The sequence below is a fragment of the Schistocerca gregaria genome, chromosome 4 (genome assembly GCF_023897955.1).
Source record: "Schistocerca gregaria isolate iqSchGreg1 chromosome 4, iqSchGreg1.2, whole genome shotgun sequence".
NCBI classification, from domain to species: domain Eukaryota; kingdom Metazoa; phylum Arthropoda; class Insecta; order Orthoptera; family Acrididae; genus Schistocerca; species Schistocerca gregaria.
In genome coordinates, this window is record NC_064923.1 from 81060811 (window position 1) to 81083721 (window position 22911).

At 41.1% G+C, this 22911-nt stretch overlaps 1 long non-coding RNA gene across 1 annotated transcript in view; it reads right to left on the bottom strand.

The window, feature by feature from the left end:
* Window positions 1–521: 521 nt before the first annotated feature.
* Window positions 522–22911, bottom strand: part of LOC126266977 (uncharacterized) — a 36583-nt gene continuing 14193 nt past the window's right edge. The window contains exon 3 of the long non-coding RNA XR_007548952.1: window positions 522–793. This is a non-coding gene — a long non-coding RNA (uncharacterized LOC126266977). The remainder of the gene's footprint in view (window positions 794–22911) is intronic.

The following is a 22911-nucleotide window of genomic DNA, read 5'->3' on the forward strand; positions in this document are numbered from 1 at the left end:
ATTTAGAAGTTATTTCGTAATATCTTAGAAGTTGGGATTGTCCAGTAGCAAATAAATTTGAAAATTTTGCAGCCCATAACGGACACTGTTTACGTTTCAAAAATGTATCATAGTTGTGAACCCATGTCCAAACAAAATTATAAATCACATTATCTTTCAATCGGTACTCTTCCTTCTTCATTTACATCGTCGCTTGACTGTCTAGGTTTCCCCCGTATCTGAAAATTACTTCCCATCGATAATCTTTTTCTCTTGAAGAACGAATAGCGGAATGTATATATTCCCCTTTGTAGACTCCTGTTTTCGTATAAAATCTCTCAGATTATCTACTACAGAAATTTATGTGTTGTTGCGTACTGCTCGAACTATTTTCTTACAGTAAAATGTGTGTCTGTGTATTGTGTCTTATCAACAAATGTAGCTATAAGACTTGTGAGATTGTCTTAAAGTTTAGGATATGTTGTGCACAAGATCTGCACAGAGTCCTTGTAAACTAAAAATATTTTTTTTTATTTATGGTCAACAATTTTTGATTAGGTCTTCCAACACAATGAGCACAGCCAATTGCACTCGAAGAAGAAGGTCGCCATATACTACTATTAGAAGATATCGGTACAACCAGCAACCAGTATCTGGGTTAAGTAACTGCAGCGTTTGTGGTGGTGGTCACTAAACTCAGTGGAACACGTGGTGGTGGTTTCCGTGCCCTCCGTGGTCGATGATCTTGTAAACAGTGTGCGTGTGGTGGATCTTCTTCACGTGGTACGGCACTTGGATGATGATGTGGTGGTGCCTGCAACAAGAACGCCCATGGTGAACGGCTACTGGACAGCATAACGAGGTAGTGAAGCTTCCAATACGGTTCCTTGTGCAGATTTTATTTGAGCATGAATACTTCTCAGATGGTATTAAAATAAAGAAAAGCAAGATGTTTGCCACAGATAGCATGAACATCCTATGCTAGACGTACAGTAGACGAGCTGTTTCTACATAGCAGAATTAAGCACTGGGACCCACTAAGTTAACTAACATAGTGATTCTCCTCCGGATGTTCGGTTAGGTTTAGGGATTTTGTTTTTATTCGGATTGCTTCAACAGCGGTGGAAATATTTTTAGGGCTATTATTTCTTGCTTTTCTTTTATCTCAGGAACCAGCCTGTAGCAATAAAGGTTTTCAACGTGTATAATTCTTCAGGGTTACTGAGATTTTGATAGAGGTTTTCGGGTCAGTAGCCGCGATCAGACAGGTATGAAATAACTCTTCCTGAGCGAGTCAGCCCTTGATACTTTATTGCATCACCACAGATGGTGGTGATGAGACTGTGAAAACGCAACTGTATGAATTAATTAACAAAAGAAACTGCTCTTCATTTTATTGTGACATGAGTCATTTAGGGTCTTCTAGTGTATCTGATGAGGAAGCTACAAGCCTCGAAATCGGACATGATATAATAAAGTGAAGAGCACTTAACTGTCATCACAGGCGATTATTTTTGCAAATTAAGTGGAAAAGATCTTCAATCCCACACTGTGTTAATGTCTTTAACATAATGAGACTTATTTTTACTATAAAATTGATAGCGGAAGTGATCTGAATGGCAAAGGTATTCGTTATTGTGTTCTAGTGCGATAGTTCGCAATAATTACACTCTATAAAAATGCGATATTTACGAGGTATCCTAATTACACTCTACTGGAGAAATTCTCTATTCAGTCGCAAAGTTCGCTTGATAGCCCATGCGATTGTTCTTTTGATAGCGAGTGTAGGTGCGTTAGTGAGTCAAACTCTTTTTGGCAGCCAGGGAATACTGCATCTGACTGATTGCCTTGATCCATGGCTCTCAGAATGTCAAGTGAGAAAAGGCCAAGTTGTGGTTCACACTGTTGATGTTTCGGAATCCATGCTGGTCATACTGTTCGAGATGTCTGTGCAAGCTGTTCCCTCAAGGCGAATTACATGACGTTGTGCGTGATCTTCATAGTCGTCAGGCACCCTCACGTTTACTGGAATTTACTAGAAAGGAGAGAAATACGTTAGCCCCTAGTACAGTTGTCAAGAGACAAAAATGTCAAGAGAAAAGGGTCTGCTAAAATACACTCCTGGAAATGGAAAAAAGAACCTACCATACTTGCTCCGGGCACTGCGAGAGGGCTGTACAAGCAATGATCACAAGCACGGCACGGCGGACACACCAGGAACCGCGGTGTTGGCCGTCGAATGGCGCTAGCTGCGCAGCATTTGTGCACCGCCGCCGTCAGTGTCAGCCAGTTTGCCGTGGCATACGGAGCTCCATCGCAGTCTTTAACACTGGTAGCATGCCACGACAGCGTGGACGTGAACCGTATGTGCAGTTGACGGACTTTGAGCTAGGGCGTATAGTGGGCATGCGGGAGGCCGGGTGGACGTACCGCCGAATTGCTCAACACGTGGGGCGTGAGGTCTCCACAGTACATCGATGTTGTCGCCAGTGGTCGGCGGAAGGTGCACGTGCCCGTCGACCTGGGACCGGACCGCAGCGACGCACGGATGCACGCCAAGACCGTAGGATCCTACGCAGTGTCGTAGGGGACCGCACCGCCACTTCCCAGCAAATTAGGGACACTGTTGCTCCTGGGGTATCGGCGAGGACCATTCGCAACCGTCTCCATGAAACTGGGCTACGGTCCCGCCCACCGTTAGGCCGTCTTCCGTTCACGCCCCAACATCGTGCAGCCCGCCTCCAGTGGTGTCGCGACAGGCGTGAATGGAGGGACGAATGGAGACGTGTCGTCTTCGGCGATGAGAGTCGCTTCTGCCTTGGTGCCAATGATGGTCGTATGCGTGTTTGGCGCCGTGCAGGTGAGCGCCACAATCAGGACTGCATACGACCGAGGCACACAGGGCCAACACCCGGCATCATGGTGTGGGGAGCGATCTCCTACACTGGCCGTACACCTCTGGTGATCGTCGAGGGGACACTGAATAGTGCACAGTACATCCAAACCGTCATCGAACCCATCGTTGTACCATTCCTAGACCGGCAAGGGAACTTGCTGTTCCAACAGGACAATGCACGTCCGCATGTATCCCGTGCCACCCAACGTGCTCTAGAAGGTGTAAGTCAACTACCCTGGCCAGCAAGATCTCCGGATCTGTTCCCCATTGAGCATGTTTGGGACTGGATGAAGCGTCGTCTCACGCGGTCTGCACGTCCAGCACGAACGCTGGTCCAACTGAGGCGCCAGGTGGAAATGTCATGGCGAACCGTTCCACAGGACTACATCCAGCATGTCTGCGATCGTCTCCATGGGAGAATAGCAGCCTGCATTCTTGCGAAAGGTGGATATACACTGTACTAGTGCCGACATTGTGCATGCTCTGTTGCCTGTGTCTATGTGCCTGTGGTTCTGTCAGTGTGATCATGTGATGTATCTGACCATAGGAATGTGTCAATAAAGTTTCCCCTTCCTGGGACAATGAATTCACGGTGTTCTTATTTCAATTTCCAGGAGTGCATTATGATATAGACGAACAACTTGTGTTCTGAATCGATGTGAATGAGCGGGTTGATGCAGTAGGATGTGCGAATCTCGCAGAGAAATATAAGCTGTTCTTTGACAGCTCGAAGAGAAGTGTGTCTTGTTGAATGATGGCAACGGAGTGGCATCTGATCCTGCTGGTCACTCAGTGGAAATGAATATAACCGACGTAACAATGAAAAGCAACGCTGCGAATTTTTAATGTGAGAACTCTTGAAGCTTTTTAAGTAAAACTAACGTTATTAATATTCTACAACTTTATTCTTCATGTCTCCAAATTTATTTATCAATCGCCCTGGAGACGAGTATATTCCTCCCAACGAGAGACCTATTTGTTGATACCGTCACTGTAGAACGTTTGACTTTCTTAACACAGCCACAAATTCTCTTCTCTTTGTATCGCTCCATCATTATCAAGGTTAAGGCATCGAAAACGTTCGTTAAGTTTTGGTAATCCAGTGGGGAAGATGATCGAAGTCAGTGAACCCTTGGCGTCGGATTGCTGCAGATGTCACAATGCTTGTGTGTGGTCCGGCAGTGTCTTGCTGAAGAAAGGCCTCTTTCTGCTGTTAGAAAGTCGATTTCAGCATGCTGTACTCTCGCACAATACGTTATACACCGCCATGTCACAAGCTACAATTTTGTGGCCTCTACTGGCAGAGGGCTACAAATATCTACACAGGAAGAAAAAATATGTAGGGTGTTAACAACGTTTGTTTTATTTAATAAGATTTAAGAGTTTTCACATGAAAAATTCATAGGCATTACTTTTAAGCACGACCTCGTAATTTCGCATAACATAAAGTAATCTAGTCAGTGCCGGAATGTTTGTGGTGACGCAAAGGTAAAATGGATGCTGTTGGGTAAACAGAGAGAGTACACAAAATATTCTTGTTATACATAGTTATGGAACACATGTGCAACGGAAGAAGACTACAGAAGAAGAACATGGCCTGCGAGGGTATACATTGCCTGTTGGCGACAATATGGCGCACGAGCCTCATTTTGACCGCAACAAAATACTATTCTCCCCCTTTCGTCCGGCATATCGATCATCCATATCAAGTTGGGCCTGATGGATCAATTTGTGCGAGCTCTGGGAAAAGATGGTGCTTGTTGCGACCATGGCTGCATGAGAATTTGAAATCCGGCAATTTTGATGGCCCTCAATTAAACCTCTGATGAAAAACATTTTTGTTGTTGGAAATCATGAATAACATGGGAATATTTCTGAAATGACAACATTTTTCATATTTCTTTGTAATTAGTATTTTCCACACTATTGACCAGTTTCGACTATTACGCCTTATAAAGCGGTAGTTGATGTAGTTGAGGATGTGCTACGAAGCTGTCCAGACATCAGCATACGGGAGACAAATATAGAACTTAGGAAAAGTAACCATGTGTATAACTGGTATAAACTCAGTAGCTGAAACGAGAACACTCCCCAGTGTTAGTCAGTTGTGATAAAATGAACTAACGGAGCGATCAACTTGCGCTGGGGAGTATTTTCGTCTCAGCTACTACTTTGAAATTAATTTTGTACCAATAGTACACATGATTTCTTGTAAGCATAATGGCTGTTATTTCAGCAGCTTCCTGACTGGTGTGATGCGGTTCACCGCGAATTCCTCTTTTGTGCCCATCCTTTCATCTTAGAGCAGCACTTGCAGACTACGTGCTCAGTTATTTGTTGGATGTGTTCCAATGTTTGCCTTGCCGCACATTTTCCACCCTCTACAGCTCTTTCAAGTGCCGTGAAAGTTAAATCTTTGATATCTTTGCAGATGTGCTACCATCCTGTCCCTTTTTCTGGTCAACATGTTACGCAGTTGCTCTCCTCGACTATTCTGCGTAGAACACTCTCATTTATTTTCTTCTCAGTCCACGTGTTTTCTACCTCCTTCCATAGTACCAAATTTGGAACGCTTTTATTCTCTTCTTTTCCGAATCCCCGTCTTTCCGAGATTCGCTTGCATACAATGCTGTGCTCCAAATGTACATTCTCAGAAATTTCTTCCTTGAATTAAAGCCGTTGTTCGATACTAGCTGACTTCTTTTGGTCGGGAATGCAATTTTGCCTGTGTCACTCAGCTTTTTATGTCTTCCTCGTTTTGTCCGTTATGTGTGATTTACTTCAAAAGTAGTATAAGTCTTTCACTCCGTGTAACTCGTGGTCCAAATTTTGATAAGTTTGTCGCTAATCTCATTTCTGATACTCCTCATTACTTTCGCCTCTTTTCCGTTCTCAATCCGCAGTCTGTGCTCACTAGTTTGTTCGTTCCATTCAACAGGCCATGCAATACTGCCTCAGATTCACTGTGTCATCACTGAATATTATCAATGATACCCTTAGACCCCGAAAATTAATCACATTTCTGAAACTTGTTTCTTTTTTTTCCCTCATCGCCTCTTCGACGTACAAGTTGAACCCTAGAGCAGATAAGCTACGTCATACCTTAAAACCTTTTTGATCAGATCACTTCTCTGTTAGCTGCTTTGTACGTTCAAGTATATTTGACTGATGTTTAAAGACGGACAAATTGTTGGTTCTTGTACATACTGTGTACAATACGTCTTCCACTAGGGCTTCTACCAACTTGTACCTATTCTTGTGTCCTGAATAGGGTGACTTCAACAGAAACAAGCGTAACTTCAGGTGTGCCCCAGGGTAGTTTAATAGGTCCGCTGCTTTTTACGACATACGTAAACGATCTGGTTGATGGTATTGATAGCGGCATTTGACTGTTTGCCTATGATCCTGTAGTCTACAAGAAAGTAGTATCACACGAAAGTTGTCAACAAATCAATGAGAATTTGCAGAAAATAAATGCCTGGTGTAATGACTGGCTGTTATCTGTCAATATTAGTAAATGTAACCTACTGCGTATAACAAGGTGAAAATCCCCATTAATGTACGAGTACAAAATAAATGCCCAGTTGTTGGAAGCGGTAACATCAGTCAAGTATCTAGTTGTGGCTATTCGAAATGATCTCAAATGGAATGATCAGATTACACAAGGCGAACTCTAGCTTGCGGTTTATTGGTAGAGTCCTGAAGCGACGCAGTCCTTCAACAAAGAAAATTGCTTACAATACTTTAGTTCTTCCAGTCTTAGAGTATTGTTCATCTGTATTGGACCGTTACCAGTAGGGTCTGATTCAAGAGATTGAGAAGATCCAAAGAAGAGCGGCAACATTTGTGACTGGTACATTTAGCCATAGATAGAACGTTACAAATCTCATAGGAAGTTTGAAGTGGGACACACTTGCAGATATACGACTCGCTAAACGGAAGGGGCTGCTCACTAAATTCCGAAATCTGATCTTCGCCGAGAATGTAGAGCATGTATTATTACCACCAACTTTAAAATCGCGCAATGACGACCATTCAAAGATAAGGGAAATTAGAGCTCGTACTGAGGCTTTCAGACAGTCCTTTTCCCCTCGCGCGATCCGCGAGTGGAATAGAGGTGGGGAAATATGACTTTGGCGCGAATTGTGCCCTCCGCCAAACACCACTTGGTGGCTAGCGGAGTATACATGCAGATGTATATTTTCGCTGTTCATTTTTCACTGTCCAACTGTTTTCCAGGTCGACAAATCCAGTTAAACTGTCTTTATTTTTCTTAAGTCTCTCAGTGTAAGAGCTTCCTTTCTGATTTCTTTAGCTTCACTACAGCTCTAACTTCTCTTTTCTATTGTTCTGTATATTATTGAGTTTAGGAATAAATTTGCCTCTCACTGCGAAAATGACTTACAGTATTATTTTTGTCTGCAGCTAGAAAGCATAAGCTGTTAGCTGAATATACGATAGTTATCACATCATGTTTGCTCATAGTGACTGCTGGATTGTGTGCATGATATTTTACTGAAAGTCTGATGGTATTTCTCCATATTCATACATTTTGCATACAGAGTTGAACAGCTGTTTGATTGCCATTTCCGGAACGATTTTAGAAATCCCTTAAGGCATACTAGCCAAGAAAAGGACAATAGTGTAAAATGAACAGTACTTACTGCCTCCAGATTGCGAGTTCCTAGGTTCGATTCCCGGCCGGGTCGGAGGCTTCCTTCGCTCTGGGACTGGGTAATTGTGTTCTCATCATCACTTCCTCTCGTCTTCACCGACATGCAGGTCGACAGAGTGGCGTCAAATAGGAAGACTTGCAACAGGCCGCCGAACAACACCGGGCGTGTATTCCGGCCAATAATACCACGCCATCATTTTCACAATGTAAGGCGGAAAATATTGTCATTTCTGAAGATTTGTTAGATTGTGGTAGGCCTACCTGCCTGAAGAAAAGTAACCTTGGAGAAAGATGCTTAGTGAACTTTTTCGTAATGCAGTGAGGAACCTACTTGGTAACATATGGGCAATCAATTATGAGGTTTTAGTTGAAACACTGCTGATGTCAATACAACGGTTAAGAGAAAACATAAGCGTAAATGTGCAGTTTCTTCTCAGCACATTAAGTGCCTTTCGATCAAATTTGGTCGCTGAAGAGTGTAGCAAGCGATTGCACCAAGACCTAAAGAGCATGGAATTTGTAAGTAGGCTGTTTAGGTTTTTTATTGGTAACGCCACATAGCGGTCTGTATGAAAATCACTGGCTGTGCTGTGTGCAGTCAGTGGCTGGTTGGCATTGTTGTAATACTCGCCATTGTAGTGTTGGGCAGATGGATGTTAACAGCACGTAGCGTTGCGCAGTTGGAGGTGAGCCGCCAGCAGTGGTGGACGTGGGGAGAGAGATGGTGGAGTTTTGAAATTTGTAAGAATTGGTGTCACGAACTGATATATATATATATATATATATATATATATATATATATATATATATATATATATATATATATATTATGACTATTAAGGTAAATACATTGTTTGTTCTGTATTAAAATCTTTCATTTGCTAACTATGCCTATCAGTAGTTAGTGCCTTCAGTAGTTTGAATCTTTTATTTAGCTGGCAGTAGTGGCGCTCGCTGTATTGCAGTAGCTTGAGTAACGAAGATTTTTGTGAGATAAGTGATTTGTGAAACGTATAGGTTAATGTTAGTCAGGGCCGTTCTTTCGTAGGGATTTTTGGGACTCAGATTGCGTTGCGCTAAAAATATTGTGTGTCAGCTTAAGCACAGTCGTGTATAAATTGTTCTAAGGGGACGTTCCATATGTCGACCCTTAGCCAAGGATACCTCACTGGAATCTTCTGATTTTTTCTTGTAGTTTGTGTAGTTAGTGTAGCCTTTGTTTATTGCTAGCGCGTAATCATAGAGAGAATTTCCTTTGTAGTTGCAGTCTTTCATTGTTGTACAGTAAAACAGTTGTGGCATGCATGTAGATTTGCACCAAGTATTTCGCAGCTTCGCTTGCAATTAACTAGATATTATTTTCAGTGCTATGTTAATGTGTTCTCTTATTTTTGCTCTTCAAATTGTGGTTTTATGTGTTATCGTGTGAAATATTGTGACAATAAAGGCGTGTGAAAAACGTAACACTAGGCTCCAAAGTAAACTGAGAAATAATAGTGACGACGAGCGCCGCTTATCAGCACCACTGTGTAGTGAATTAACAGACATTCGAAGTAGTAATTTGGTAATTGTGCATAGGGAAATGGAGCGGGCGGCAAATAATGGTGTAGACAATGAAACAAGTAGTGAACAGGGAACAATTATCGATCGATCAGTCGGCAACAACTCGCCTCAGGAATCCGAAATGACAGAACACCATATTGCAAATACTGTAGATTTAGGTTATGGGTCCTCACCGTTTTCTCAAATGTGTCAAAACACATTTTCTGCCTGTCAAAATGTAAATGTTGCCGGTGAAAATGCACTGCCAAAAAGCATAGAAAAACAGATTCCAGACACTAATACATTATTATTGCAATTAATGCAACAAATGGAACAAAATCAGAAACAAATGGGGCAAAATCTTCAAAAGTTAGACACAATGGAACAAAATCTTCAAAAGTTAGACGCAATGGAACAAAATCTTCAAAAGTTAGACTCAGTGGAACATACGCTTGAACAAACACGTGAAGATTTAACTACTGAATTACATAAAATCGAATCGAAATGTCAAAAAGTCTGTAATGACGTAAAAACACAAATTTGTGAGCATTTCCAACCTATTTTTTCGCGGCATGAAAATGCATTACAGAATCACGAAGCAGCCATAAAAGAACTGCAAACTATTGTTCATGAAAATCATGAGACCTTGCAAGCTAAAATTGACTCAGTTGCATCTACCGATTCGGTTACGCAACTTGTAAAAACTCAAGAAAACTTAAAGGACACAGTAGATACTCTGCAAATTGGTTCAGAAAGACACATGGAGGACATTAGTTCATTATCAGAGAAAGCAGTTGAACTTTCGGATCAGCTAAATAATTTATCTACGAAGGTAGATGATAATCTGAATGACACAAAACCGGTAGTCTTTAATGACACAGAAGAGTTCGAACAAATTAAGAAATTCAAACAAAATCAGAACCAAATTAATACGCAACAGCAAAGAGAAATCCGGGAAGTACAAGATCAATGAGACATAATATTTTTAGCGCAACGCAATCTGACTCCCAAAAATCCCTACGAAATAATGGCCCTGACTGACATTAACCTATACGTTTCACAAATCACTTACCTCACAAAAATCTTCGTTACTCAAGCTACTGCAATACAGCGAGCGCCACTACTGCCAGCTAAATAAAAGATTCAAACTACTGAAGGCACTAACTACTGATAGGCATAGTTAGCAAATGAAAGATTTTAATACAGAACAAACAATGTATTTACCTTAATAGTCATAATATATATATATCAGTTCGTGACACCAATTCTTACAAATTTCAAAACTCCGCCATCTCTCACCCCACGTCCACCACTGCTGGCGGCTCACCTCTAACTGCGCAACGCTACGCGCTGTTAACATCCAGCTGCCTAACACTACAATTGCGAGTATTACAACAATGCCAACCAGCCACTGACAGCACACAGCACAGTCAGTGATTTTCATACAGGGCGCTATGTGGCGTTACCAATAAAAAAAAACCTAAACAGCCTACTTACATAGCTACGACGATTTTGAGAGGTGACCGAGGTGTTATGATGTTATTATTACGATGACTATGTGTGTTATGGTGTTGCGGTATGTTTACGATCAATAACCTGATGCTATATGAGTTATTTGATTTTGCTACGTATCTTTTATGATGAAATATTGAAGAAGTGTCGACGAATAAAGCAAGGAATAATGAGTAGTGGTTAGGAACTCTGGTTTGTGGAAAAGGTTGTTGGAAACCAAGAATCGTACTTTAAGAGTTATGAAATGTATGTAAATATGTGAATGTATTACAAAGCCGACAAAAATTTTTTGGACACTGTTATATCAATAGGATTTTGTTTCTAGAGATTTGTAACGCAAATTCTTGACGTGTGAAATTTTTTATATGAGACTGCCACTGTAGCGGAAACTAATGTCGTAAATATTTCGGTAAGAAAGTTAAGTGACCACCTTCACGCAATGCGTCGTGGACACCCAGCTGCGCGACAGTCGCCTGGGAAAAAAGCCATTAGTGTGTGCCTTTCAGAGGCACGGGTAAAAAAAAAATAAAGAAGCCATTATCCTCGCTATTGACATTCCTTTGTAGAAAGCATCGTAAATACGACACCCTCAAACTTGAAAACATGATTACACTGTAAAGTTCTTAATTTATGACATTTACTGAAATGAAATGATGAGAAACATTTTATATCTATTGTCTTTCTAGCTGAGAGATTGCTCATTTTGTTTAATATCCAGTTTCTATCTGCACTGCAGCATTGTTTAAAATAAAATTTAATAGATGTACTAATATCACTATTTTCTGTCTACAGACCCAGTAAAGAATCATTTTATGATGTACTTTCTTAGAAAAGAGAGCACAAATAGACATTTCCCTTCACAGGAATTGCAAAAATAATTTTTTTGCGATTTGGTAGCTTATCTGCTAGCGTATGTTCTTGTGATGCATCACTCTAATGTTAAGATGTGACATAGGTATTAAACATTTTTACTGTAATATTTTTTCTGCTTCAGCTTTGTCATGTTTAGATATAAGTTATTGCATTTGCTGTTGCTGTTTGCCAGGCATAATGTTACTGAATTTGACTTTGTATTACTCTGTTAAGCCAGTTTTACTACAGATTTATTTTTCTTGTTTGCTGTGCATTGCCTCATATTAGTTTTAATATTGGTGCTTGCTTTGACAACTTCCATGTTTTTTGATTGCTGTTTGTATTAATTGTTTTGTGCTGCTGCATTGCCTCGTCCCTTAGTTTAGCATCTGAGCTCAGTAGATTTTAAGTTAGCTTAATAGAGGGTAGACTATATAAGAAACTAACTATGATGAATTGGAAAAGAAGCATTGAGAAGCTATAAGAAAATGCTTTAGCCAAAAAACTAGTGTACAGTGGAGAAAAACTATTTTTGAAAGACGATGTGAACAGAATAGAGAAAGCATGCTTGGATATGATTTTTTTTTTTTTTTGGCTGGAGCAAATATTAAAATAAGAGCGACGATCTATGGAATGAAGTTTTGGGTTGGACTGCAGTACCAATGTTACACTGAAAACAAACCCTGTCCTTTCCTTTTGTGTATCCCACTATGTGTTTGTGTACCCTTGTGTATTTATTTTCTTCCTGTCTCTGTGTACTGTTTCATAGAATTTTTTCTCTTCTAATACTAAGCTACATTCACTATGATGAGGAATACTGTTATCCTCAAATACAATTTGCATTTATAACATGTTATTTACTTCATAAAGATGTTTACACATTATTTATTATGTTTTGTTCTAATTCCGTGTGCATTTTCTTTTACTGCTCAGACTTTGGGAAAAACACTGCTATTTTACGGTGATGAATGATCAGGACTGTCTTTATGGACTGTGAAAAAATTTTAGCTTTTGACCAACATTGTATCGATAAGTCTGTACATTTCATTTCTTTGTTATTGTAATTATGAAAAAAATTTTCAAATCTGTATTGGCCACTGCCCAAAACAATTTGTAAATTTTTTTGTGGGGAGCATGGGGGCTATGTCAGTAGTCTGTTTAGGTTTTTTTTATTGGCAACGCCACGTAGCGCTCTGTATGAAAATCACTGGCTGTGCTGTGTGCTGTCAGTGGCTGGTTGGCATTGTTGTAATACTCGCCATTGTAGTGTTGGGCAGCTGGATGTTAACAGCACGTAGCGTTGCGCAGTTGGACGTGGGGACGTGGGGAGAGAGATGGCTGAGTTTTGAAATTTGTAAGAATTGGTGTCATGACCTGATATATATATTATGACTATTAAGGTAAATAGATTGTTTGTTCTGTATTAAAATCTTTCATTTGCTAACTATGCCTATCAGTAGTTAGTGCCTTCGGTAGTTTGAATCTTTTATTTAGCTGGCAGTAGTGGCGCTCGCTGTATTGCAGTAGCTTGAGTAACGAAGATTTTTGTGAGGTAAGTGATTTGTGAAATGTATAGGCTAATGTTAGTCAGGGCCATTCTTTCGTAGGGATTTTTGGAAGTCAGATTGCATTGTGTTAAAAATATTGTGTGTCAGCTTAAGCACAGTCGTGTATAAATTGTTCTAAGGGGACGTTTCAAATTGGGGTATCTGGGCAGGTGGTACACAGACGTGATACAGGTCTAGCGACACTTCCCTGATTACAGCTACTGAAGAAAATCAACAAAGCGAAAAGATCCTTTTAACTAATATACTAACTGTTTCTAACTTTCTGTATATTTCGCAAATTAATGTCAAATCATTATTGAACTATCACTATTAACAAATCACAATTTGAAGGTATTGGCATAATAAATTTTAATTTAGCATTAGTAAGCACTTTTTGTGAAAAACTGGACGAGTTAGAAAATTTTGGAGAGCATAAGTGTAAAATGCGATTTCGAATTGCACAGGGTGATATTTTCCACCGTGTATAACCTGTAGGGACTTATCGATGAGACGATATGGAACAAAAAAGGTCTAATGAACCTCTGTCCGGAAATGAACGGTTTCCATGGTAGGGACCATTTATTCAATCATACTCTGTTACAGAGATTGCGGTATAATACAGGCTGTACCATGCAGCCACAGTTACAGTACACATGGTTACCTCCGAGAGGGTGGTATTGTTTCTCATACGTCATACCCTAGCGCCCTCTCCTGCCATAGTAATTGGTAATGTTGAATCCGATTCATTTCCCTTGCTGACTCACCTTGTAGTGTATATGATGCAGCATTGTACTCAGCGGTTCTGTATTCGAATCGAGAGCTTGGCACATGGTGTTTAGGGACAGAAAGGCAAATGGCAACGGACGGCGGGCAGCAAGGTTGTATCAGGAGACCTACCGTGCCGACAACAACCACCACATTCAATTTTTTCAACAGTGTTTCGCCATTTGTCTGAGGCAGGGTCGTTTTAGGAAGCAGGAAATCATGAAGGACGCACTCTTAATGTTCGGACACCAGACTTGGAGGAAAATGTGATTAACACTGTGGAAGGCGACCGCCGTATCAGAACTAGGCAGATGGCCCGCTTGTACAGGTGAAGTCTGACTACCGTGTGGATCATTCTCCATGACAATTATCACTGCTCTCATCACTTCAGCCTGTGCAGGGCTTACTAGAGACAGACTTTCCACATCGGAATAGTTTTGTCACTGGTTTTTCTCACCAGGCAACCACGATTCCAGGATTTGTCTTGTCCATATTACTCACAGTTAAGGCCACCTTTACGTGGAGTGGTATCTTCAACTTCCATAACAGTCATCTGTGGGATAGTATGCAGAATTCTCAGCATCGGTGCAGCCGAAATGAGTTGTCCGGGATAATTGGCGAGCGTATTTTGGGACCAGTCTGCCTTCCACGTCGCCTAACAGGCCGCAACTGTCGGCATATCTTGCCAGCGATTTTGCCTCGCCTGCTGGAAGAAGTGCCATTGCTGATTCGAAGGTTTATATGGCTGCTACATGGTGGTGCTCCAGCACGCTTCGCCGTTAACGTCCGGACACTCCTCAATCATGTCTTCCGTGCTCTAATGATCGGACGAGGAGGTTCAGTTGCATGGTCTGCTCGTTCGCCGGATCTCAACACGCGCGATTTCTCGTTATGGGGCCATCTCAAAAGTATCATGTATGCAGAGTCCATTCCAAATGAAGAGGCACTGTAACAGCGTATTCATGCCCTTGGCACTATTGGGAAGCAGCCTGGCCCATGTGAACGTGTGAGACACAACATGCTACAGCGCTTATACGCATGCTTTGATGCACATGGAAACCATTTTCAACACGTATTGTAACTAAGGCTGCATGGCACAGCACGTATTAGACCGCAGTGTCTATAACAATGTGTGATTGAATAAATTGTCTCCAACATGGAAACGCTGTATTGCCAGACATAAGTTCATTGGATCATTTTTGCTTCGTACCCTCTCATCGATCAGTCCATGGAGTTTGTAAACTGTGGAAAATATCACCCTGTGTGAAAGCAGTAGAAAGATACTATTCAAAAGATAAGCAGTGTTTCCACGTAAAACAATGTATTGTGTCTGGTGAGACTATTATTACACTGCAGTCCTAGCGTTTTTACAAAAGGAGAGAAATGCTACTAACTATGTAGACATTGATGAGTATATGTAATGTGAAACAGCTACCAAAATAGTAACCTTATTCAGTCAACAGAACTTTTATAATAGAACACCATATAACAGATAACATAACAGAATGAAGGATGTGATGAAAACTTGTAACATTATGAATTCATATTTGTATCAGATCATTTCACGTCTACAGCATTGTTTAAAAGTAATTTGAGAGTGAAAATAAGCAGCTAAATCCATTTTTGTTCGTCACGTAAACACTTCCATAAAGTGTTAGGGCCTAACATTGTGCTCAAAATGCTATTAGTTCTTTTGGTATTATCCATGTTAAGGACACTAAGTAGCGGTTCTTAAGTCAATTGCTATATTTATTCAGCACATAACACACAATAAAACAATGTTCTTTGAAATGTGAAGAAGCAGCACATAGCTCGTTGCATTCATGTGACACCTTGCACTTAGCGTACACTGGACGAACAGAGGCGTTCGAAGACCCTGCTGAACAATCATGAGTGGTGAAGGAGCGGTAGTGTGGCGTTATGATTTACAGGGACACGAATTCGATATTTTTATGCAGACCAATCATTTGTTGTCCAAATGCCCTTATTCTATAACTGTTGCTTTGTAAGTTCAGTTATATCTGATTAATGGTTAACGACGGACAAACTTGGGGAGTGTCAGACTGTTGCTGCCACCGATTTGTTATAGAGACTTAGAACGTACTATGATCTCAAAAGTAACGCGCAGAATTACCTCCACCATTTCAAGCAGCTGGGATTCCGAAAACAATGATCATACGAAATCCAACTCGTGGTTAGTCATATGATGTATGTCCTGAAAGCCCTGAATCATGTCCGTCAGGCAGATGCATATTGACTCAGTAGCATATATATGTTTATTATCGTAAGTACGGTCGTATAGTCTAACAAGAGGAATTTGTGATTTATTTGAGAATTTATTGGTAAGAAGGACGCAGTATGTTATCATGGACGGAGAGTCATCGGCAAATGTAGAAGTAACTTTGGCTGTGCCCCACCGAAGTGTGTTGCGTATTCTACAAGGGTTGTCCAGAAAGTAAGTTCCGATCGGTCACAAAATGCACACCACAGTGAAAACCCGATGAAGCTTTGCATAAATGTGTTGGGTAGTGTCTCTAACATGACCGTCGATCGCATCAAGATGCTCTTTTCAGTTGTGAGTACACTGTGAGCGAGTAAAGGTGCCTACAACAACGATGTCTCCCACCGAGTAGGATAACCCGCTGAGAGGCTTCGCCTTAATGAATGCAGCCCACCTAACACTACTGCCACGCACTTACTTCTTCATGGCAATTCTCTGCAGGGGCAGTGAAGACGCTCCTGCAGCCTTTTCGATGGGCAGTGTTCGATCACCCACAACACAGCCCAAATTGGCTCGTCCTGAGTATCATCTCTGTTCACATGAAACGCTGGATACAAAGACAACACTTGGGCGCAGGCTACGCGCTTTAGACCAGCGTAGAGGATTATCGGAAAGCACAGGCAGCTGCCTTCTATGACGATGGTGTTGGGAATTTGGGATAGCGCTCCGACGAATGTCTAAGTCGGAGCGGCGGCTATGTAGGGAAGTATCTGGGAAGTGTAGGTAACTCTGTTTCTGATTTTCATTGTGGTTTCGATTTAGCGACCGATCGGAACTTACTTACTGGACAATCCTAGTATATTAATGACCTTGCAGACAGTATCCCCAGACTGAGGTGATGCAGTTATGTATAACGACATACTGTCTGAAAATATTCAGATCTTGATAAGATTTCAAGGTTGAGCAAATATTGGTATCTTGCTTTAAATAATCATAAATGTAAAACTGCGAACTTCAAAAAACGAAATATTGTAGTATCCTACTACATAATCAGTGAGTCACTATTGGAATCGGTCAACTCAAGCAATACCTAGGTGTAACAGTTTGGAGGGATATGAAATGGAACGAGAACACAGTCCCAGTTGTAGGTAAAGGAGAAAGCAGACTTCGGTTCGTTGGTAGAATACTAGCGACATTCTATAAGTCTATAAAGCAGATTGCTTGCCAAAAATTCTAGTATGTTTTGAATTTTCTCATTTTGAGAGTACTGAAGGGCGAACTGTTTTAACTGTAAAAAAAACCGTTGAACAGCCAAGATTGCATAAAATATCTTTTTACTTAACCCATTTCAACAGACTTAGCTGCCATCTTCAGGTCTTAAAATATTTTCAGACATGTTAATTTTACGCTGAACGTACGCACAAGATGTCAAGTGGATAAAAATCACCCCATTATAAAGATTTGTCATCGCTAAAATATTTAAAGACAAAAAGCACATTGTACAAAAGGCCATGTCAAAATACATAGTGCTCACAGATGGTTGTTCCAGCATACAAACACGGTACACAATAGAACCTCTGTTTACATATGCTGGGCATATTATAAACAGTCGAACCCACTTCGTGTACCGTGTTTGTATGATGCAACAAGCATCTGTGAGCAATATGTGTATGATCATGGTTTCTTGTATAAGGTGTTTTATGTTTTTAAATATTTTAGCATTGAAAAACCTTTATAATGTGCTGATTTTTATCCACTTGATATCTTGAGCGTGAGGTTCAGCGTAAAATGAACATGTTTTACTACATAAGATTTTGATACCTGAAGATAACAGCAAAGTCTGTTGAAACCGGTCGTCTTAAATAAAGAAATATTTTATGCGAGCTTGGTAGGGGCGACCACAGATCTGTTTGACCGACGTAAGAGTGCCATGGAGATGCTGGAAAAACTGAACTGTCAGATGCTAAAAGACAGAAGCACACTATCCAGTGAAAACGTTCTTACAAAGTTTCAGGAACAAGCTTTTAGTGATGAATCTAGGAATACACCACAACCCTCAAGGAATCACTCCCTTAGGGATCGCAAATAAAAGGTGAGACTAATGAGACTAATTACAGCTCATGCAGAGGCATTCAAGAATAATCTTTTCTGTACTCCATATGTGAGTAGAACTGAAAGAATCTATAATAACTGGTATACTGTTAAGTGCCGTCTACCATGCACTTCACAGTAGTTTGAGACTTACGATGTAGATGTAGATTTAAACAAGTACAACGAAGGGCGCAATAATTCTTTTCACAGCAGTAACTGAAGTCGTTGCTGATCTGCAGAAAAAATAACTTCAGGTATTGTACTATGCGTCTGGAGTTGCGAAACTCGATAAGTAATTGTAGTAATAGTGACAGTAGCAGTTTTATTCAATTGTGGATCACTTGTAAAAGCATATGGAAGATGTCATTCGATTACAGTTTAAGGAAAAACACGGTATGAATCAAATGTACAGGCATTTACATACAGGGCTATTCGGAAAGTAAGATTCGATAGGTCACAAAATGGAAATGACGGTGAAAATCCGATGAAGATTTGCACAGATGTGTTGGGCATTGCCTCTAGTAAGCCTGTCCGTCACGTCACGTCGTTTTCTCAGTTCTGAATGCACAGTGAGCACAAAAGATGCCTAGAACAACTGTGTCTCTTGCTGAATGGGTGCCCGCCGTGAGGTTTTGCCTGATTTCACGCAACTCCACGTAACATATCTGTCATGCATTTCCTTCTTCATGACAATTCTCGGCCGCACACTGAAGGGGCAATGAGAATTCTCCTGTAGCATTTATGATGAGAAGTGCTTGATCACCCATCACACAGCCCAGACTTTGATTCCTCTGATGTTCATCTCTACTCACATGAACCGCTGTCTATGAAGACAACATTTTGGGACAGACAATGAATTGCAGACCAGCGCTGTCAAGTGCCAGAAACCACTGGCGGCTGCATTCTATAACGAGGGTGTTGGAAAGTTGGCACAACACTACGGCATATGTCTTAGTTGGAGCAGCGACTATGTACGGGAATGATGGAAAGTATAGCTAACTGTTGCAAATAAAACATTTTTGGTTTTGACTGTGATTTCCATTTCACGACCGAATAGCCTTCGTACATATCTAATTTGAAAAGATGGGAGAGGTATGTGAATCAGCCCTCTACCTTCGGCTAAATCGACAGAACGTCCACGCAGTACTTCCGATTCATCTACATCTACATTTATACTCCGCAAGCCACCCAACGGTGTGTGGCGGAGGACACTTTACGTGCCACTGTCATTACCTCCCTATTCTGTTCCATTCGCGTATGGTTCGCGGGAAGAACTACTGTCTGAAAGCCTCCGTGCGGGCTCGAATCATTCTAATTTTACATTCGTGATCTCCCCGGGAGGTACAAGTATGGCGAAGCAATATATTCGATACCTCATCCAGAAACGCACCCTCTCGAAACCTGACGAGCAAGCTACACTGCGATGCAAAGTGCCTCTCTTGCAGAGTCTGCCACTTGAGTTTGCTAAACATTTTCGTAACGCTATTACGGTTACCAAATAACCCTGTGACGAAACGCGCCGCTCTTCTTTGGATCTTCTGTATCTCCTCTGTCAACCCGACCTGGTACGGATCCCACAATGATGAGCAATAATCAAGTATAGGTCGAACGAGTGTTTTGTAAGCCATCTCCTTTGTTGCTGGACTACATTTTCTAAGGACGCTCCCAATGAATCTCAACCTGGTATCCGTCTTACCAACAATTAATTTTATATGATCATTCCACTTCAAATCGTTCCGCACGCATACTCCCAGATATTTTACAGAAGTAACTGCTACCAGTGTTTGTTCCGCCATCATACAATCATACAATAAAAGATCCTTCTTTCAATGTATTCGCAATACATTACATTTGTCTATGTTAAGGGTCAGTTGCCACTCCCTGCACCAAGTGCCTATCCGCTGCAGATCTTCCTGCATTTCGCTGCAATTTTCTAGTGCTGCAACTTCTCTGTATATTACAGCGTCATCCGCGAAAAGCCGCATGGAACTTCCGACACTATATACTAGGTCATTTATATATATTGTGAAAAGCAATGGTTCCATAAAACTCCCCTGTGGCACGCCAGAGGTTACTTTAACGTCTGTAGACGTCTCTCCATTGAGAACAACATGCTGTGTTCTGTTTGCTAAAAACTCTTCAATCCAGCCACACAGCTGGTCTGATATTCCGCAGGCTCTTACTTTATCAGGCGACAGTGCGGAACTGTATAGAACGCCTTCCTGAAGTCAAGGAAAATAGCATCTACCTGGAGCCTGTATCTAATATTTTCTGGGCCTCATGAACAAATAAAGAGAGTTGGGTCTCACACGATCGCTGTTTCCGGAATCCATGTTGATTCCTACAGAGTAGATTCTGGGTTTCCAAAAACGACATGATACTCGAGCAAAAAACATGTTCTAAAATTCTACAACAGATCGACGTCAGAGATACAGGTCTATAGTTTTGCGCATCTGCTCGACGACCCTTCTTGAAGACTGGGACTACCTGTGCCCTTTTCCAATCATTTGGAACCTTCCGTTCCTCTAGAGACTTGCGGCACACGGCTTTTAGAAGGGGGCAAGTTCCTTCGCGTACTCTGTGTAGAATCGAATTGGTATTCCGTCAGGTCCAATGGGCTTTCCTCTGATGAGTGATTGCAGTTGCTTTTCTATTCCTTGGACACTTATTTCGATGTCAGCCATTTTTTCGTTTGTGTGAGGATTTAGAGAAGGAACTGCAATGCGGTCTTCCTCTGTGAAACAGCTTTGGAAAAAGGTGTTTAGTATTTCAGCTTTACGCGTGTCTTCTGTTTCAATGCCATCATTATCGCGGAGTGTCTGGATATGCTGTTTCGAGCCACTTACTGATTTAACGTTAGACCAGAACTTCCTAGGATTTTCTGTCAAGTCGGTACATAGAGTTTTACTTTCGAATTCACTGAACGCTTCACTCATAGCCCTCCTTACGCTAACTTTGACATCGCTTAGCTTCTGTTTGTCTGAGAGGTTTTGGCTGCGTTTAAACTTGGAGTGAAGCTCTCTTTGCTTTCGCAGTAGTTTCCTAACTTTGTTGTTGAACCATTGAACCACGGTGGGTTTTTCCCGTCCCTCACAGTTTTACTCGGCACGTGCCTGTCTAAAAGTCATTTTACGATTGCCTTGAACTTTTTCCATAAACACTCAACATTGTCAGTGTCGGAACAGAAATTTTCGTTTTGATCTGTTAGGTAGTCTGAAGTCTGCCTTCTATTACTCTTGCTAAACAGATAAACCTTCCTCCTTTTTTTTATATTCCCATTAACTTCCGTATTCAGGGATGCTGCAACGGTCTTCCCTGTTCTGTACTTACAGAGTCGGAAAGTTCGGGTCTGTTTGTTATCAGTAGGTCCAAGATGACTGCCTCAAGCTCGGTAAAGACAATATTTCATTAGCTGTCGCACTTTTTGTGCCCTTATAAGTGTCAAATAATGTCTTACTTTGAATCGCGGGACAGTAGTAACTAGTCACAACTTCTGCGCTACTGACGCTAGTACTGCTGCCACGTGATAGAACCTGCAACGCTCTGGATTTAATGTCTTAATTGGTTCCTTGAAATGTCGTGGCATCTAGGAATTTAAAAGAGTCTGAAACATAGTAAAATGGTATTTGGGTCCAACAAACATAGTTTATGGATTAACAACATAGTTTATTAACGCGATAACATATCTAAGAAAGTCTTTTTTTCTACGAAAACATTCTTCCAGCCTACCACAGGACTGTCACTTCCCTGACCTATATCACAGATTTCGTTAAGTAAGAATTACGTGACGTTACTCATAAAAAAGATTCGCAATGTGAATCATGTTAACCCGCTTTCTGAAAGAATAAGATCTGTACACTAACACATGAACAATCGTTCAAATAACCCATTGAAAACAACATGTAAAATAAATTATGGGGAAGAGATTGTGGACAGCTTTGAAATCTAGATAGAAGTGTTGCAATGTTGTTAACTCTCATCTTTAGTTTTTTTCTAGAGAGTGTTATTTACGAGAGCTGCAAAAGATGGAGTAAAGATTCTATTGATTATGTGTACAGATTACATTATAATAACAGTAACCTGACATACATTATTTACCTCGGACAAATGATGTTGAGAATTTTTCAGGTTATCTTGATACAGCTGCTAAGTAGTTTATGATACTTCAGAAAAAAGCTACAAGTTTAGGACCCAGAATATCAGTTTAGAAAATAGTCTAGAAAGTTCAGTAAGTCATTGTCCACTGGCCTAATGGTAAAGTACTGAGTAATGGAACCAGTAGAAAAGTCTAAGTATGTAAGAAATCGGATGGAGCCCAAAAACATTTTAAAGAGACTCTTCGGGCAAATGTCAACAAGATGGAAATGAAGTATGTGATGTGTGGAGACCTTGCACCCACTCAGCCAGCGACCAACAACACAGACAGGTTATGTGAGCGTGGACTTTGCAGGGGACATTTCTTTAGAGATCAGAAAAGGGATGGCTAGCCTTCCGTGCCGGCCACTGTGACCGAGCGCTTCTAGGAGCTTCAGTCTGGATCAGCGCTGCTGCTACGGTCGCAGGTTCGAATACTGCCTCGAACATGGATGTTTGTGTTGTCCTTAGTTTAGTGAGGTTTAAATTGTTCTAAGTCTAGGGAACTGATGACCTCAGATGATAAGTCCCATAGTGCTTAGAGCTATTTGAGCCATTTTTTGTTAGCCTTCCACGTCACCACAGGCAGCAACCCAAATACCGGCCGAGGTCTTTGGCCCCACAGACTTTTTCTCCTACACTGGTCATGTGACCAAAAGTAGTACCTACAGTATCTGGTGACAGGGCTACCAGTTCG